The 18,931-nt window shown below is 37.8% G+C and overlaps 1 protein-coding gene across 10 annotated transcripts in view; it reads left to right on the top strand.

Annotated features, from left to right (window-relative positions):
* LOC125752133 (arginine/serine-rich coiled-coil protein 2-like) overlaps positions 1–18,931 on the top strand; it is a 316,143-nt gene that overhangs the window by 84,921 nt on the left and 212,291 nt on the right. Inside the window, exons 1-2 of one of the 10 annotated variants that reach the window (XR_007413912.1) lie at positions 13,749–14,350; positions 15,697–16,591. The exons of 4 other annotated variants lie outside the window; for them this stretch is intronic. The gene's annotated coding sequence lies outside the window, so the exon portion shown is untranslated. Of the gene's footprint in view, positions 1–5,865; positions 6,069–13,748; positions 14,351–14,776; positions 15,387–15,696; positions 16,592–18,931 lie in introns of those variants that run through there. 5 more of the 10 variants (XR_007413913.1, XR_007413909.1, XR_007413911.1 and 2 more) reach the window with 5 other exon arrangements.

Raw genomic sequence — 18,931 nt, 5'->3', positions numbered from 1 at the left:
AGGACAACAAATGACTAGCAAAGGTACTGTGATTCATAGTAGTTGTAATCAGAACCAAAGTTCCCCATGTCAGAGGGCATTGGACAAGAAATGCCAGAATAGTGCATACCTCCTCTAGTTGATTTCATTTTGGTCATTTTATTTCATCTCAGTCTGTGGTGGTGTTTTTGGCAACCATTGATATCCTCAGATAATACACAATCTGCTCTACTGTGGAAGGCTGGAGAATGACCACATTTCTTAGTTTCACTATGCAAAACGTGGCTCTAAGAAAGCTTACAAAAATGTATCATTTCTCCCTCTTCCATTGTGTTAAAAAAGCTAAGCCTCCCTTCATTTTTCTAATTCTTTTTTGCCATATAGAAGAATCACCACTAGACCAGGCTCACATACCTGGGTATCCTCCTTGCTTGGAGGATATCCACCTTGGCCTTTCCTTGCTCTAGCTTTTAAAAAATACTGAAACTCCTAGACTTTTGTTTCCTTTCTCTGAAACAATAGCTGGGCCAGATGATTTATAAGATCTGTCTGACTCAAAAAAATAAATATATTTCACTCCCTTTTAAAATCTAACTCCTGGGCAGCCCCAGTGGCACAGCGAGCGGTTTAGCGCCGCCTTCAGCCCGGGGTGTGATTCTGGAGACCCGGGATCGAGTCCCACGTCAGGCTCCCTGCATGGAGCCCACTTCTCCCTCTGCCAGTGTGTCTGCCTCTCTCTCTCTCTCTCTCTCTGTCTCTATGAATAAATAAATAAAATCTTTTAAAAAATAAAATAAAATCTAACTCCTAAAAATCGTATTGAACATAGTGACTTGCTTAGTAACTACCTATGCAACTTTTAAGGAACAAAAATAATTTCTTCCACATACTGAGTCTACTGGGCTTGCTTGGCTTTGCTTTATTTTATTACCTTGGCCTTTGAGTTAAGACCAAGTGGAGAGTCTGCTTAGAATAAAGTGCATCCTCTGTTTGAGGACTTGATTTTTGCCATGGCAAATGATTGGTTCCTGAAGAGTTTCTGAGATTCATGATATGTATGATTTATAGGGGGAACTGTGGAGAATTTGCTTTGTATTCTCTGATCATATCCCAGTGACACTCAACATGCAGACAATCATCACAGGACTATTCAGTCTAGCTCTTCTAACAATTACCAGTGTGAAGGGTTATCGATGGTGTGGACATTTGCTTTTACCACTTGATTTCTAGATTCTATGAGCAGTATAAGAGATGAATGATGTTTAAAACTAGATTATGATAAAACATAGCCTTGAATTTGGGGGGGGGATTTTCTAATTTGTGTCCAATTTACCTATGTTTTCCACGTTGGAGTACCTCAATTCCCAAGAACCTCTAGTTTTAGATAAATTAATACTTGGAATGAACTCCCTCAATACTGAGAACCAGTATCCATGGCCTCACAGCAGAACTTCTAAAATAATCCCTGCTTTAGGAGGGAGACACATCAGTGGGTTTATGGTGTAATAAGACTTGCTCTTTTCACAGTTAAGGGCATTTGCAGCTCGTTGGTCACAATTTGGTAGTGGAAGCTGACTTCCATTTTTCCTCCTTCCAGGACAGCATGACAGAGTCCTAGATCATTCCCTAAATTATGGGTCACAAGCACATACTGAAGCCATAAAATCATGGATTAGCGTTGCTTTTGGGAAATAAGCATAGTCATGGGGAGAGCAAAAGCTAATATATAATGTCTTAGCACTAGAAGACTTGCTACCAGAAAACTTTTGGATCTTCTAAGAATGAAAATCAGGTAGTGTTACTATTCTGTTTCAATCCATTTAATGGTATTTCACCTCATACTACATAAAATGGACTTAACTAACCAAGACCAACAAGGACTCAGCTTATCTCATTTAATTTTATGACTCTGTTTTCCCTTATTCTATTCCATTGTCACTGAGCTTCAGGCATTCAGTCCCTTTTTGGGTTCCAGGGACACACTAAGCTCTTTCCTGCCTTAGAGATGGGTACTAATAGTTGTTTCTGCTTAGGACACTTCTGCACAAGATTTAGAATGGCAGGGCTCCCTGGGTGTTTCAGATCTTAGTTTAAATATCCCTCAATGATGATTGTCCAGTTTAAAGTAGGTCTTTAGTCATTATTACATCACCTCAACATATTTTCTGTATGGCAGAAAATATTCCTAGTATTTCCTTGGTTTTGTTTTCTTTTCAGCCTTCAAATAAGAATGAGAGCTTACAGCAATTCCTAAATAAATAATGCTAAATGAAGAAATAAATGAAAAAATTAGATTTAAACTTCTAAGTTGCTTATGGGACATATTTTTAAAAGTCTTTTTAGTGAAACATCTGAGTTCACTGAAACATCCTGTGATATCTTTGTGTGGTTTTAGTACAAGGTGGATGAGTTAGAAATGCTTTGTAGTTACTGATAACAAAAAAGGAATTTTATAGGCATGAACATAAACTGAATGTTTTTGAAATAATCTTAGCAAGAAATTATAATGACTGTAGTTGGAAGTAGGCAGGTTTGTGATGTATTTATGAATAGAGCTGGTATTTGCTGATGGATTGAATGTGGATGTGAAGGAATGAAAGGAATCAGATGAATTCCAAGTTTTTGGTCTAAGCAAATTCATGGGTGAGCTTAACATTTGTGGGACATCCTTAGGAATTAGTAAAGTGATCAAGATTCCTAAGTCTGATAAATGTAAGGTTATAAATAAATATATAAGTCTGGGACTCATCAGCTTATTCAAGGATAAGGCTATCTCCTAGGCAGAGTAGGGGTAGAAATATTTTACATCACTTCCGTAGTTGGAGATAAAAAGATAGGTGGTGTGGGCAGCAAAAGACATTAAATCAAGTCTTTAAATTATTTCGGATTCAGTTGTATTCTAGCCTGAACATGAAGGACTTTTCTCTTACTGTCTTGGGGTTATAAAAGAAAAAAATAGAGCAAAGAGGACTTGCTAACCCTCTATCAACATAACTTCCTATTCCTTCTAAAATATACCAAAGAGTATATGGTTCATGTAGTGAGGTAGCTATGGCTGCTTTCAACCACTTCTATAATTTTTTAGCTAGTACCCAGGGCTGTTAGATCCCTCTATTGAATTTTAATTTATGATTTCCGAAACCTGCTGAGTTTCCATTGACTGTAACAAGGTATCAGGCATTTTTGTCACTTCTCTTGAAATAATGGCCAACAGCCAAAGCTGAAGACAAATGCCTTACATACCAGACATTTATATCTATGAAGGGCTTCCTGGAAGGCACTAGTATAGAACTTCCTCTCATAGTCAGCATAAAGAAGAGTCCTGGGAGGCGGGGGAACTAGGTGTTGTTGGTCCTTTAAGGAGTATAAAATTATTGGAGAAAGCTATTTATTCCTTCCTCTACCTGAATCCAAGGGAGTGGGCATCAGGAGAATCACTTCCAAAGGATGGGGGTACCCAAAATAAGGAGAATTGCCGTTTTCCCCCCAGATGGAATTCTTTTTCAGCAAACTTCATGATTTGGAAATTTTTCTTGTGTCTCTCTGAGCAGGAGAGAAGAGAATTATAAAGAAATTACGGTGTTAATAACCCCAGCTTTCCAATGGCAAAGTCACAAAAATTTTCTGTGTAACACTTGGGCACTATAGTAATTCTGCCTAGAGTTAACATGTGGGTTATTTGCTGAATACTTGGATTCTTCCCTTCAGGTTAAGCCTAACTTTTTTGATAAAATGTTGGTTTCTACATCTTACAACTTCTTTTTGTGTCCATAAAAGAGAATCTATTCCACAGTTCTTTGTTACTGGTTTAGTGCCCTACTTTTGTAGCAACAGAGCTGATGACACTCAGGATATCATGAGATCAGCAATGCATAGATAGAAAGAAAGACCAGATCTTTGGAACTTGGACTTTGAGTCTGCTTAGGCAAGAGGAGAAGAAAGGCAGAGTTGGGGAGAAGGTACTCAATGACATACTTCTCTGCCCAACCCAGATCTCCATAGGGTCAATTTTTTAATAGTGATTTCCCCATGTAGTAGTAGCAATTTGGTATTTATTCATAGCAAATAGCCAAAAGCATATTAATAGAAAACATTCACTGACATGAAGTAAGTGTTTTTTTTTTTTTTTTAACGGATTCTTTTTGGAGAGAATCAAGTGTCCAAAGTGAAAAAGTTTTTCCTAATCTCATTTCAACCTAAGTGGCCAAATTTTATTTTATTTTTTTAAGATTTTGTTTATTTATTCATGACACACACACACACACACACACACACACACACACACACAGAGGCAGAGATACAGGCAGAGGGAGAAGCAGGCTCCATGCAGGGAGCCTGATGTGGGACTTGATCTCAGGACTCCGGGATCATACCCTGGGCCAAAGGCAGACACCAAACCGCTGAGCCACCCAGGCATCCCAAATTTTTTCTTTTCTTTTCTCCTTTTCTTTTCTTTCTTTTCTTTTCTTTTCTTTTCTTTTCTTTTCTTTTCTTTTCTTTTCTTTTCTTTTCTTCTTTCTTTCTTTCTTTCTTTCTTTCTTTCTTTCTTTCTTTCCTTTCTTTCTCTTCTTTTTCTTTTTTTTCTTTCTTTTCTTTCCCAAATTTTATTTTTCTAGGAGAAACATTCAAAAATGTTATCTCTTGCCATTATGTAGTTAAAAAGTACATGTGACTACTATCAACACACACACACTTAACACACAACCTCACTTATCTTAATTCATTGCAAATAATTGTACCTGTGTCCACAACTATGTAATCCTGGACCAGCTGCTAGATGGATTTGAAAATCTCTAACTTCACAAAATGTTCTGGCTTTCCTTATGGTTTTCCTAACCAGCTGGCAATTTGAAATGCTCTTAAAGTCAGGCTGTAGGACTTTATAGGAAGGTTTTCAGAGGAGGAACCTGACTAAATTTTAGGTGGAGAAGTATAATGGGGCAACTAGGGAACTTTCTAGAGACTTTACTTGTACAGTGAGCCAGTTCTTCCAAAAGACTTGTGTTTTGGGTGAGATGGGGGTGATGATGGTATGCAAAAAACTCCTAGAGTCCCGTCCTGGGGCTATCATGAGTTAAATTAATATGCCGTCTACATCCGTAACTTGAGGTCTCTGTGGAATCTATTTTACCTACATATAGAAATACATACAAGCATGTTGTTTTAATATAATTTTTCAGAGAGTCACACTTTGGGGTGGGCCTGAATCACTGAGGAAAAGAACACTGAATTCCACAGTAAGTTTTTGACCTTCGTAAAGAAAGTTTTATTTCAAAAATAAGTTATTTCTGGTTTGGAAATAATATCATTTTTCATTGTATGTTCTTTGAATTCTAAAAATATTGGTTTGGAGATGTCTGAGTAAAGGTTGAAACAATTTTTTATAAGCACAAAATGAATCTCTTTTTCATGCTTCCTTAATTCAAAAGCAGCAGATAGATTTTTTTTTTTTTTTAGGATTAAAAGAAAAATGTCTTTTATGTTAAGATGAAAAAGAAGTTTTAGCTCCTATAAACATTACACAGGCAACTTCAAAGCCTATAAAAAGCACTATTTAGATAGAATGGCTTTTTCACCTTTAATTTTAGCATTACTGCTGTTATTTCATAAAAAAATGAAAAGATCCTTTTCTGTAAAGGATAGACGTGCTTTATTTAAACACTTAAATTTTATTATCAGTTGTTCAACTTGGCCTAAGTTCCATATACTATTTTCTGAAGTCCAAAGCATCAGTGTGTAGAGATAGAAAATGGGAAGAAAAGAGAACTTGGTATCAGCCTACAATGATTATAGTCTTAGTTGAAGTTTTTATGTACTGATGAATTATAGAAAGAGAAGGGGTGGGGAGATAGGAGTCATGCCAAACCTTTTCTTTCTTTCTTTTTTTTTTTTAAAGATTTTATTTATTTATTCATGATAGTCACACAGAGAGAGACAGAGAGGCAGAGACACAGGCAGAGGGAGAAGCAGGCTCCATGCAGGGAGCCCGACGTGGGATTCGATCCCGGGTCTCCAGGATTGCGCCCCAGGCCAAAGGCAGGTGCCAAACCGCTGCACCACCCAGGGATCCCCTAATGAAACCTTGCCAGGTAGGTTGTTTGCCATGATTTTTTTCAGCTTCTTGGAGGTAACTTTCACATCATGAAATAGATTTTCCCATCATAGTCTTACAGAGATAGACTAAGGAAATTTTTCCTATTCTTCAGTTTTAAAGTTTTTTGAATTGAATTAAAATTCCTCCAGAATCCTAACCATCTTTTCCACTCATAAACTAGTTCTCATCAAACTGAACTGTAAATGTTTCTCTGTAATCTTCTCAAAAAATGGTTTTTGCCTCAATATATATCAGGTTTCCTTCAACATGTACTTTTTAAAAAAACTGGATGAGAGTTAAAAAATGATCTCATTATACTGTTGTCTCAAGTATTGTCACCTTGGCTATGATTCAAAATAAAATTGGCATTACACCACAGAGATAGGTAGATTGATTTATTATGCTTGAGTACACTTTGTATTTTGTTATCCTTTGTGATACCTTTATCATGCAAATGACAAAAAACTATTTCCAGGGATTTCTTTTAGCAGATTAATTGAATCTTGACTCTATCTTCCCTCACCCTTTGTACTGTCTGCTTTTTTTTCCCTAAACAGGTCAATTATGACATCTCTCTGGCTTGAGAGGGAATTCATGGTGGTAGGCCCTGCCTCTTTCATGACATTTTCCCATTGTCTAGGAAGACATTTACTGACCATTCAGAAAGTTAGTAGATTCTCATTCTTTTATGCATTTACTTTGAAATTATTAGTATCTCCAATATTTTCACATTAGAACATGTAAAAAATTATCTGACCAAATTCTTCTCATAAATAAATGATATGTATATTAACTATACTTTGAGGCTTCAGTGGTTCATTTATTTCTCAGAATTCTAGAGATGTATAGTTTTCTGATGGTAACTAAGCTAATATAGACTTCTGTTTCTTCCCAGGAATTGAGGACTACTCCTGATCTTACTTAGAGTAGTAGACAATCCAGTATTTGAGGAACACGTGCCAGGTTCTGTAGGGTCCTCAAAAATGTTTAAGGACTTCTATCATTACTTTCAGTGAGCTTCTGTTGCAATGGCACAATGAAACAGCATGTCAGAAAGATAAGATTACAGCATTCCAATTTGTAGTATGCTGGTAAATGTTGAACAGCTAGCACTTGGTGGTAGTTTTGCTGATTATTGTTGGTGTCAATAGTCTACCATGGTTAATTTAAAGCTGCTGATGATTTAATAACTGGCTGCCAAAATTCCTGAGAATATAATAATTGGCTCCCTTGAGCAAGCCAGAAGCAGCTATAATAATACACTACTGATCATTGTTTTGAGAAGTAAAGTCTACTCTGTGTAGCTACTGTATTACCTGTGAACTTGTTAGTAATTATGTTAAAAAACCCTATCAAATGCTATAGTTCCTCCTCATCAGTAATGAATAATACTCGGACCTTAAAATATTTCTCTGGTTACCAACTCTCCTCCTGACCTAGATGCTATTTGATGGCAAGATTTGGGTCTTCCATCCATGAAGATGGGTGTCTTTTATCAGTTTTACAAGTGTCACAGCCATTATCTGTTCTGTTTTCCTTTTCTCAGTTTCTTGCTGCCTTTCTGGAGGTCCAGTCAGATACTCATGGGTCCTTTCCTTTCTACTTCACATATTTTCTTTTTTAGCTTGTTTTTCTTATTTATTACAGCTTTACCACTGCTACATATTTTATTTATTATTATTATTATTTATTTTATTTTTTTATTGGAGTCCAATTGGTCAACATATAGCAAATCACCCAGTGCTCATCCCGTCAAGTGCTCCGCCTCAGTGCCTGTCACCCAGTCACCACAACCCCCCACCCATCTCCCTTTCCACTATCCCTTGTTCATTTCCCAGAGTTAGGAGTCTCATGTTCTGTCACCCTCACTGATATTTCCCACTCATTTTCTCTTCTTTCCCCTTTATTCCCTTTCTCTATTTTTTATATTCCCCAAATGAATGAGACGATATAATGTTTGTTCTTCTCTGATTGACTTATTTCACTCAGCATAATACGCTCCAGTTTTGTTTTGTTTTGTTTTGTTTGATTCTTGTCTCTATAATGTGCGATTTATGAGGATGGTGAGTTTTCTCTGAATTTTTACAGTATGTACAACAGTGTCTGATAGAAGTAGAGGTTCAGTAAATATTTCTTAAAAGTAAAAACGTGAGCTAATGATTTGTATTAGGCTAGATACAAGATTAATGCAGATAAATCTGGATATTCTCTCAAGATGGACTGATTTTTTTTAATTGGTCTGATATTTTTTATTCCTCAAAAATGCAAGTAATCTCTGAGAAGAGCACCTATTCCTTCAAGTTCATCCTTTCCCTCTAAAAGCTACCAAACTTTTTTTTTATTTATTTTTTATTGGTGTTCAATTTACTAACATACAGAATAACCCCCAGTGCCCGTCACCCATTCACTCCCACCCCCCGCCCTCCTCCCCTTCTACCACCCCTAGTTCGTTTCCCAGAGTTAGCAGTCTTTACGTTCTGTCTCCCTTTCTGATATTTCCCACACATTTCTTCTCCCTTCCCTTATATTCCCTTTCACTATTATTTATATTCCCCAGATGAATGAGAACATATGTTTGTCCTTCTCCGACTGACTTACTTCACTCAGCATAATACCCTCCAGTTCCATCCACGTTGAAGCAAATGGTCGGTATTTGTCATTTCTAATAGCTGAGTAATATTCCATTGTATACATAAACCACATCTTCTTTATCCATTCATCTTTCGTTGGACACCGAGGCTCCTTCCACAGTTTGGCTATTGTGGCCATTGCTGCTATAACCAAACTTATTTGATATGATTTACTTTGATTTCTACACATACCAGCTCTTTTCTATTACGTCTAGGTGCTTTTCAGCCATTTCTTGTATTGCTCCTTCTATGCCTAGAAAACTTTATAAATTTTAGTGCTAGCTTTTCTTGGTGTTTAGAACCCAACCTTTATTTTTGTTTCTGTTTTCAAATTCATCATTATTCTTTGAGTTCCCCTCCACACACATTACTGAAGTACTTCATTGGTTCATAACATGAGTATGTAATTTATTAACCTTGACTGCAGGTACTGCAGACCTGTTGAGTTACACATGTTCAGGCATCCAAAGCATGGTTTTCCTTATGGTCTTTTTATGGTAACTTCCTCCCCACCCCTCCAAGGCCCTCATAGGTGCCTAATCTTATAAAAGGAATTCATGTCTTTTGAGTTAGTTCTTATTTTCCAGTATCCGTAAATAGTTTGAGATGTGAATTTGGAATTAATTAGCTCCCCTCTCTCACTGATCATTGGCCAGCCAGGTGAAGGAAGGTAGGAAGTCAGGTAGCAGTTTCTCAGGAAGCCAAAAGAAAGTGAGAGGAAGGCATCAACTTATGGCTGTGTAGCAAATGATGTAGTTGTTATGAGCATAAACTCTGGAGCCAGACTGTCTTGATTTAAATCCTACTCTGCCACCTACTAGCTTTGTGACCTTGAAGAAGTCTCTTAGCCTTTCTCTGCCTTGGTTTTCTTCTTACAAATGGATAATAGAGCTGATCATGGTAATCATCCTTGATTTGGTTCGAAGAAAACTGAGAAGTAGTCAATAACAGTTAATCATTATTGGTTGCCATAATTATTGTTCTATCTGTATATTGCCTGTATATATGTCTATATCTTTAAAATGCTCCTTCCTAGTCCTTCTAGAAGCCTCTGGAAGCCATGCCAAATCTATGCTGGAAGCTTTAGCCTTCACTGGGCTCCCTGCCTTCTACCTTCCACTTCAGACTGCATCCCTAAGATCTGGTTTCCTTGGGTCACACCTGCCTATTTCCCATCTGGAACATTTAAGGGACTTTCCAAGGTCACAAAGCTAGTAGGGATGAGGTCTGAAATGGAAGGTAGGAGGTAGGGAGCCTCATTTTCCTATTCATTCATCCCATATTATTGACTATTCAGTTGGTGGTCTTGACTCTGGTTTTTTTCCTCTCCATACTTTATTTTTAAGCTTCCTCCTTGGCTCCATCATGAAGTAACAGTACATTTCCGAATTGTACAGTGCCTCAGCCCTGAACCACTCCTTAAAACTAAGTATTGGTTCATCTTCCACTAAATTGGAACTGTTTTCCCTTGTACATTACTCTTTGGACAGATTTAGGTGATTAATATCATTACTTAATGTGGCTAGATGCTAAGGCAATTGACATGTGTCCAGGTAGATAATTATCATTTCTTTCAGGATTACCTCAGGCACTTGATTAATCTCTCTTTTGTATTTTGTGCAATCTTTATTTCTCTTCTCTCTCTTTTCTGCTCTGCTCTTGGAGAGAAACCTAATTAACCACATACACACCAAGGGTGCATAAACTAGTCATTATATAAATTTGCATTCAAATTCTAGACCTCTAAGGTTTTTAGTCCTTTCCACAAAATCCTCATAGCCTGCATTTTACCCTGTGATGGTTAATTTTGCAAGACCAGTGTGGGTGGACTGTGGTGCCTGCTTGTTTGCTGAGATACCAGTCTAGATGTTGCCTTATAGGTATATTGTAGATCTCATAACATTTCAGTTAGTTGGTTGACATGAAGTAAAAGAGATTACTCTGGATAACTTGAATAGCCTTCATCCAATCAATTGAGGGCCTTAAGAGCAAAAACTGAGGTTTTCCAGAAAAAAAAGAAAAAAAAGAAAAAGAATTCTGCCTCAATATTGTAACACAGAAATCCTGTGTAGTTTCCATCCCGCTGGCCTGCTCTGAATATTTTGAACTCAAGACTGTATGTTCAACTTTTTCCTAAGTCTCCTGCTCATTGGTCTCCCTTCTGGATTTTGAATTTGCCAGCCCTCATCATCCCTTAAGCCAATTCCTTAAGATAAATTAACGTCCCTTTCTCTCTCCCTTCCCCTTATCCTAATCTCTCTTCAACTTTTTGCTTTAATATATTCTATTTCTCTGAAGAACCCTGATTGATACAGACTTTACCAGGAAGTGGGGTGCTGCCACAAATACCTAAAATGTGGGAGGTGGCTTTCAAGTTGGATAATGAGTAGAGGCTGGAAGAATGCTGAGGCACATGATGGGCAAGGCCTAGATTACCCTGTGGGTTGTAACTGGAGGAGAAAACCCTCATGTGGAATTTTAAGGGTGATACAACATGACTGCAGAAACTATGCTTGAAGACTCATAGATCCTGGAGGAGGTGAGGCTTGTCACACTACAAAGGGGGCCAAATAGGAAGAGTGCCAAGAGAGTGAGGACCATGGACAAGTGCCTTTACTGGAGATCTGAGAGGAGCATACAAGAAAAAGGCATGAGGGAATTTCATATGTGTATTTGAATGTCACTCAGTCATGGTTGGGGGAGCTCAGGAAGAGAAACGGGGCAGAGACCAGCCCGATCACACTGATGCATCTCATCACCTGCTTAGAGGGAAGTTGAGGGATCCCTGGGTGGTGCAGCGGTTTGGCGCCTGCCTTTGGCCCAGGGCGCGATCCTGGAGACCCGGGATCGAATCCCATGTCGGGCTCCCGGTGCATGGAGCCTGCATCTCCCTCTGCCTGTGTCTCTGCTTCTCTCTCTCTCTCTGTGACTATCATAAATAAATAAGAATTAAAAAAAAATAAAAAAAATAGAGGGAAGTTGAGGCATCAAGTAAATAGGAAGTTTGAAAGATTTACATTATACGTTGAAGTGACAGTGGGTAGGAATAAAGGTGTTAAAGGTAATTCTGGTTAGGGGGAAATACCATGATGTTGGAGGCAGAGATAGGAATGATTCATTTAAAAGTCAAGCAACACCAAGCACTGCCAACCATCACTGGAAGTTAGGGCAAGGGCATGGAACAGTTTTTCCCTTAGAACCCACAAAAGGAAATAACTCCACTGATTTTTGGATTTTTGGCATGCAGAGCTATGAGACAATACATTTCTATTCTAAGACACCCAATTTTTGGTAATTTGTTATGGCAGCTGTAGGATGCTAACATATACACCTTTCCACTTCCAGAAGATAAAAGAACTCTGTAATAACACAGTATTATAAAAAACATTCTAGTATATTTCAGCAAAAATGTTGCTATCAGTCAATATGAATCTCCTGTTATTTACTTAGGTACAGAGTAACATGATCTTACACTTGTAATTTTGTATTTTAAACCCTAGAGAAGTTAATATAATTATATTTAATTTTAAGGTAAATTATAATTTATTTTAAAAATCCAGTGTTCCTAGGTAGCACATTCATAATGAAATATAACCAGATAATAAAATTTGGAGGGGAGGGTAGATTATGCATAGTTTTCCCTTAGTGACAGGGCTAAGAATAAATACTTCTGGAACCTAAGTTGATATGTATCATAAAGTCCAGTTGTTAACAAATCATAGAAAATTATTCCAGATGCATATATAGGAGAATAATAGAAAAACAAAATAATTTTATAATAATGAGGCTACTGTAAGTAATTCATAATTTGAAAAAGTCAAAATGGTATCAATGGTGGGACATAATTAATTCGAGATAATATCGATGACTGGAAGAAAAGTCTTCCCCCCAAATTGTATGAATTCCAACTAAATGCATGTGTGGATTTACCCAGTAGGATTTAAGCATCTTATCTAAGTGCTAAAACTTAGTAGGGCTTCTTAGAATATTGAGCTGGAAAGAGCAATCAAATATATTAATATGCTTCTGAATATTAACATTTCTTAACTTTTAATAATTTACTTAAAGGATTTCTGGTAGTAGCCTTTATTTTTTTAAATTTTATTTATCCATGAGAGACACAGAGAGGCAGCAACGTAGGCAGAGGGAGAAGGCGGCTCCCTGCGGGGAGTCTGATGCAGACTTGGTCCCAGGACCCCAGGATCATGACCTGAGCTGAAGGCAGATGCTCAACCACTGAGCCACCCAAGCACCCTTGGTAGTAGCCTTTAATCTGATGTAAAAATGAAAGTCATGAAATTGAATATGATTCACCCCCCCCCCCCCCGAACGATTTGCTGGTGTGATGCTTATAAAGAAATTCTTTGTAGCATAAAGGCTATCCTCGGAAACCTTCTAAAATGGCTACTCCAATTTCCATTATTGGCTTTGAGGATCATGCCTGAGGATAGTGGTATTGAGTTTCCCTGTTTCTCATCTAATATCTCTGTGAGAAGGTCAGATATTATTTAAAAGCATTTGGAAAATTACTGATGGGAGCTGTGGAACCTCTTCTGGAATGTTTTGGGTATTATTGGTGCTTCTAGTTATTTTAGTTGTATTAATAGTGTAGTTGAAAAATCCTGAGCGTATGAATCCTCTCTGTGCCGATTAATGCTGTATGACTTTAGGTAAGCAGTTTAATTGCCTTACTTTAGTACAGTTCCTCTGGGCAACAAAGAATAAAGAGAGAAATTAATGTGTAGGGTGTTGTGGTTCTTTGTGTGACTGCTTGAGTTTGAGGTAGGCAAGTGAGAGTCAAATGCTTCTTAGTATACAAGTGTGGGAAGGCGGGCACAGAGTGGAAACCTTGTTGCTCAATTTGTTGCTCAAGTGAAAGGTCAAACCCTGGTAATGTATTATTTTCCACAGAGACTCTGTGGTCTCTGAAAAGTTTTTTGTAAATATGTTAAACTTTTCCCCGACTGTGATAGTCTGAACTGGGGCAGTAGGTCTTTTATTCACCTCTCCTCCATGGGAAAGTTTCTCACCCCCTTCTGAACTTGTGAATAGGGTCAGAAAATAAACAGTGTGCAACTCTTTGAAGTAAGAGAACTGCTCACATTTTTACTGGAAGGATTGGAGTTTTCCCGGGAAGCTACTGTAATTCTCAGGTGAGAAACTGGTAGGGGTGAGGAAGGAGGCCAACCTGAGAGGTCATGAATAAAACTCCATCTGAGGAGACTCTCTTATGGAGATAAAAATGTGTCCACACTGTTTTCCCTACAGAGAGGAAGAGCTAAGTGAACTGGATTTTCTTTTTCTCTTGGTTAGCTTGCATTTTTTCTTCCCATCTGAGGTTACCTTGCCTTACTTTAAAAAAATGTCCCAATATAACTGACAAATAGTATAGTTGATCCTCAGGCTGTTAATTATATTGGTCCAGTGATGATTCATAAGTCCCAGGGAGAATGTTCCATGTCATCTGTTCTAAGCTCTATCAGACAATGGGGGTACCTAATAGCATCAGTGAACCCTTTCTCAGAAAGTACCAGAGAGGACTTCAGCTCAAGACCCAATGAAGCTCAGCTTCCAAACTACCCTGTTAATGAAACCCTCACACTCTTGTAAGAGGAGAAAATAGAGGCCTCCACCGCAGTGCCCCCAGGTGACTTGATGGTTACAGATGATATCATTAAGGCACCTGCTATAAACTCAGCATATTGTAGGTACTCTTGATGATAATGATGGTGATTATGGGGATGATAACTATGGTTATAAAATGATCTCCATCCCAATGAGTCTGTTTTTTGAACTGATTGGCTCCAAATGGAAAACTCTGGAGGAGAACACATACCAGTTTTCTTTGCTTAGAGAATAACATAGCTCCCCTGTGTCTAGGAAATTAATAAAAATAAATTTAATATTAATTATGATGAAGATGATAGGATTAATTCTAATAACCAGTGACTACCATGCAGAAGAATGTCGCCATAACAGGAAGTAGGATAAAGGGGAAATTCCCAGAAAGCCCATATCCCAAATAACATGTCACATTGATGATTCAACTGCACTTTTATTTGTTTGGCTGCAGTATAATTCACATGCACCCTTGAGAACTTAATAGAGTTTTAGCAAAGTTTCTGTTGCTGAAAAAGGAAGTGATTAAAACATAAAATAGTTTCCATGTTCTATTAAACAGAGATGTGCATAAAACATGTCATCCAGAGAAAAGCAGAAAGATTTTAAATATTTCACACATGAAATTTATTGTAATATGAGCTAAACTTATGAGTAATTTAGAAAATATTTTCTGAAAATATTCTTTCAAAGAGATTTCCTATTTCTAAGCCTTGCTTATAAAATGTAAGCCTTTGTGTCTCTTTTCACTATGAACTGTTTTTTCTCTCCCTTCCTCCTTTTCTTTCTTTTCTTTCTTTTCTTTCTTTTCCTTCTTTCCCTTCCTTCCTTCCTTCCTTCCTTCCTTCCTTCCTTCCTTCCATCCATCCATCCATCCATCCATCCATCTAAATATATTCTAATTGTTTCAGGATTTTGACCAAATCTTGCTTTATAGCTAAGGATAGTGGGTAATAATTCTTTCCATGTTTTAAAAGGAAACACAGTAACATATGAAAGTCTTATTAGAGTACCATCACCATCTCTGAGATCATGGCCACATCATCTATCTCCAGCCTACAGAGGTAAAGGCCAGACAGTGGCTAAATAGGAAGATCCTTCAGTGGGAATTTGTGCCATAAGTGCTACAGTATTTTCTGTTCTGTTGTTTGGGTGGGTATGGGGAAAGGAGCTGAATCTTCTCAAGCAAAAAATAAGACTGGCCGAAGAACCCATTGGTGAGATGGCATTTCTTAACTTTCTAGATGGCATCTCTTATTTTATAGCTGGGTGGTACCAAAATGTATGCACATATAGGACTGTTCTTACCTGCTACTGTAGGAGGATAGGAAGCAATTATTGGAAAATTAGACATGTACCCCTTACATTTTGTAGGTTAAAGAAAAGGCTGTATTTCATCTGGAGAAACCTGAAGGAAGTGGTTGACTGGAACCACCTCTGATTTGAAGCCGGAAGAACATTCACCTTTAGAACAAGCTTCATTCATTAGAGGAGAAGGGATATATGCCTTCTAAGGGGCTGAATGAATGCATAAAACATAGCCAGACTATAACCAGCTTAAAAGGACTTTAACCAAGAGGAATGTCTCTTGGTGTGATGGGATCCCAGGAGAAAGAGAGTATAAGGTTTCCTTTTGGAAGTAAGGGGTTATGGGCATGGTAAGCAATCAGATGGTGAATATATAGCCTGCATCAGGCAAAGGTACAGTGGGGGCTTCTCAGTAGGGAATCTCAGATATTCTCCCCTGTGTGTCCCACGAGGAAGCACATTTGGGCAATTGCCTTGCAGAGGGCTGACAATCATATTGTAAAAGCACAGGTCAGAGTTTTCCTCTTTCCTCTAACTCTATTATCCCTTATCCTGGAGAAGCCGGAAGCAGCAAGTCTTAGTGGTACATTTGGACCAAGAGAAGAGAGAGAACAGGACACATACCTCTTCTCTAATACAGATCCCCAGACTTGTGTCCAGTCTGAGGATGAGAGGAGAACATTGTATTGGGTATGAGATGGAAATACTGCATTAGATTGCCCTGGATTCTTACCACCTGGAAGTGAGTTCTATTTACCTAAAAGTAACCAGAAGGCTGTGGCATCTACTGAAATGATACCAAAGAACAAGGCAAAGTGAGTGACCAGGAAAAATAGGCCATTTTCTGCTTATATCTTACTAAATTTGGCCTATTTAATAGGCCAATTATGTATTCCATATATCATTTTTAACAAATGCTATCTCCCAGCCCTTTCTATAGGAGAACCATCCTCATTAGTAAAAGGAGTTTGAATCTTTGAGGGAGGGAGGGAGGGGGAGAGAGAGAGAGAGAGAGAATGAATCACTTTGAGAGAGACTGGACATGAATTGGCCCAACACTGTTTTCTAAATAAGTAACTAAAACCGAGACTCAATTAGACAACTTTGGCGTAGGAACAGACCTGTCAGACCATCAAACAGAGCTAATAATTTTCTATCTGATTATATCAAGAGCAGAGAAGCTAAATTACTTGCTTAATGCCACACAAGGAGGTATAAAGCCCATCTTGATATTAATATTCCTGACTCCTGGGTAAGTTTTGACTTAACACAGGGGTAAGGGCAGCCCCGGTGGCACAGCGGTTTGGTGCTGCCTGCAGCCCAGGGCGTGATCCTGGAGACCCTGGATCGAGTCCCACGTCAGGCTCTCTGCATGGAGCCTGCTTCTCCCTCTGCCTGTGTCTCTGCCTCTCTCTCTCTCTCTCTCTCTCTCTCTCTGCATCTCTATGAATAAATAAATAAAATCTTAAAAAAAAAAAACACAGGGGTAAATGGTTTACTTGTGATATTCCAGGAGAGACCTAATAAGTATCTTTTTTTCTGATTATTTGTTCTGGGCTTTGGCCCCTTTTAGGTCATTACACCTTCCTGTGAATTGAAGACAAGATATGAGCTCTGAGTGATGTCTTTGTAATCGATGGACCTGGTATAAATTCATTTAGATTTTCTTTACATGCTCCCAGATCCAATCACATGTATCCTTAGTCTTCTTGGTTACACAGAGTAGCATAAAAATTAGGGAAAGAGAAAAAAAGAGAATGTTTTGGGATAATTTCCACATGATATTTTCCATTTTACTAAAAGGAAATTCGTAGAGGGTTTGGAAACATTCAGTCTCTTTCTTGTCTGAGTCCAATAGAAACAAATATTGATTTCTCACACTGAATTCATTTCAAGAAGAGAATACTGAACCCAAATATTTTTAATTCCTAGTCTAAACTAATTATACAGTGGATTTATGCATATTTTTCAACTTGTGGCAACTTGATTACTATAGGAAAGTAAAAGGATTTACTTTTTCTAGACCAAAAGAGTGAATTGCAAACAGATTTGACACAATCTAAGAATGGTAAATTGCTACTTTTATTTTCCTATGAAGCAAATATATTCACCCTTTGGTAAATTAAAGTGAGTGACTATAAACTGTCTTTAGCTCTTCTAATCATGAAGCTGCTTTGAAATGCATATAACAGAAAACTTGTTCATATCAGAATGAATAAGAAAATTTATTGGCTTCATGAATTTAACTTAAGAGGTCTTAAGGTTGGTGGATTCAGTGACTTAATGATGTAGCTAAGTACTAAGTTTCTTTCTTTCTATATTTACTTTAATTCTCTGCTTTTGCCTAGCTTGGGTCATGTTCTGAATACTGCTCTTTGTTCTTAGTCTATTCTCCCATAGTCTCTAAATAACAAAAATATGCTTTTGTTTAGGGCTACAGTGCACTTGTATTAAAAGTTACATTCCCCCTTGTAGATAATTATAGTTATGTGATTAAGTTTTTGCCAAGCACAAGAGATATGTGAAGCTTCAAAGCAAAATATCTATGGAGAGTGATCATTCACTGTTTCTAAGTCCTGTCAATATGGTGTAATACTTGGGACTCCCAGGAATGATCTTTAACAGAAAGGATTTTGAACCCTTATTTTCTCAGTCTCCTTCTTTCTGGTTCAAATAAAATTTTAATGAATGGAAATAAGGACACAGACTGGATCTCTGAAGACTTTATAGAATGGCCATGCTATGCCTGGTTGGTTTTTCTCTAGGATTTTTTTTTTTTTAAGTTGACAATTGACACTAATCACAACTGATAAAAATACCATGTTTTGGTGGTTTTGACCCTTATTTTGAATCAATCAGTGTCAAGGGAGCTGGAATTAGCATGGCTAGTTTAAGCCAGTAGTTCTCAACATGGGTTGCAGTTTAGAGTCATCTGGGGAGTTTTAAAAGCCTGGGCTCTACCTCAAACCAATTAAATGAGAATGTCTGGATCAAACCCAGACATTATATTTTTTAAAAGCTCCACAGGTGACTCCAGTGTGCAACTGACTCGCTTAGACTATTCAGAGTTACCTTTGGAAGGTCAGTCCTCAAACCACATTGCTGCTGCACAAATGGAGAGTGGAGCTGGATGTTCCAGAGTCAACTCCAACATGCACTGCACGCTAGTCTCTTAAAAATGTTACAGATCAGTAAGGATGAGACAGTTGAAAATAATTATATATGGAAAACTAAGAGGGTTGGCCATTATGTTGCCCTTATTCTGTTATAAGCAATCAGAAAACTCTAGGAGGACAAAGGA

This window comes from Canis lupus, chromosome 11, assembly GCF_003254725.2.
Source record: "Canis lupus dingo isolate Sandy chromosome 11, ASM325472v2, whole genome shotgun sequence".
Classification (NCBI taxonomy): Eukaryota; Metazoa; Chordata; class Mammalia; order Carnivora; family Canidae; genus Canis; species Canis lupus.
This window is presented reverse-complemented; position numbering and strand designations above follow the sequence as displayed.